We start from the raw sequence: 1,437 nt of genomic DNA, 5'->3' as shown, positions 1-1,437 counted from the left end.
TCGGACAAGGGCGAAAAATCTCGGAGGGCCCGTGTGCAAGTTGCGCACGTTAAAGATCCCTTGGTGGTCTAAAATCGATAAGAGCAGGCTTCGGCCGCCACGCGGGCAAAATTCAAAATTTCCTTCCAAAAAAAAGTATTAGTTGTGTCCCGCACGCTCATATGACCTTATGCAGTTGCGAGCGCCGTAAAACCCTATACTAAACAAACAAACAAACAAATAAAAGAAATAAGAAACACGAATGTACATATTTCATATTAAACGTGTTGGAGTTAGCAGTTTTAAGTTTAAAATGAAGGCAATCAAACTTTTAAAAATCTGTATAAATAACTAATTTATGCTTTAAAAAGAAAGGAAGTGCCCCACAACTGTGCGTCTTAAAGTTTTGTTGAAAGGCGAGAAAGTACGATCTCAAACTGTAAATATACTTGAATGTGTGCGTATGTTCGTGCTTATCAGATAAAATTCTGTGGTTGTGTATATTTGTTTCAATGGAAGATATTAAGGGAAATGTTTCTGTCTGTCTGTCTGTCTGTCTGTGTGTGTGTGGGGGTGGGGGGGGGTTGTTGGTTTGTTTTTTGTTTGTTTTTGTTGTTTGTTTGTTTGTTTGTTGTTGTTGTTTGTTAGTTGTTGTTGTTGTTTTTGTTGTTTTTCGGGGAGGGGTTGGGAGGGGGCACAAGTGTGTGTGCGCGCACACACAAACATAAGTATAGAAATATTACATTGAATTATATAAGTCTGAGTGGGCACGTGTGTGTGCGTGGGTGTATGGGCGTGTGTGAGAATGAGAGTGTGAGTGAGTGAGTGAGTGTGAGTGTGAGTGTGTGAGTCTAGGCAACCTGACCTCTGACCTTTCTCAAAGACCTGACTCACGTCTGTTCGCTTCCTCCCTGCCTTGTTTATGTTGCGCCATCTTCCATCTATTAGGTGAGCGCACAGTGCGGGCCAGGGGACCTCTAGATAGGGCTGGGCAATGAGTCGCTTTAGCAAAATCCGGATATTATGTTAGTGCACCTCTCCGGAAATTAATATGATATGAACCGCTTCGTCAAAAGGGTTAGAACCACTTTGACTAACGGGTTAGCATCACTTCAACAAATGGGTGCACCCACTTCGGCAAACGGGTCAGGAAAGAGAGTTAGGAGTCTGAACTCGGATAATGTTTCATTGAGAATTATTCGGTTATCCTTATAGTTTATCCGGATTTTGCCCACATCTGCCTCTCGATCGAGCCTACCGCTGGGAGATGAGGGGAGAGAGAGAGGGGGGGTGCACTCACTTCCTATCTCTACAGGCCTCAAAATTGGGGGTTGGTGGTGCGTGGGCGGGAGGTGATATCTATCTATCTATCTATCTATCTATCTATCTATCTATCTACCTACCTATCTATCTATCTATCTATCTATCTATCTATCTATCTATCTATCTATCTATCTA

Source organism: Aplysia californica, unplaced genomic scaffold (genome assembly GCF_000002075.1).
Source record: "Aplysia californica isolate F4 #8 unplaced genomic scaffold, AplCal3.0 scaffold00008, whole genome shotgun sequence".
NCBI classification, from domain to species: Eukaryota; Metazoa; Mollusca; class Gastropoda; order Aplysiida; family Aplysiidae; genus Aplysia; species Aplysia californica.
This window is presented reverse-complemented; position numbering follows the sequence as displayed.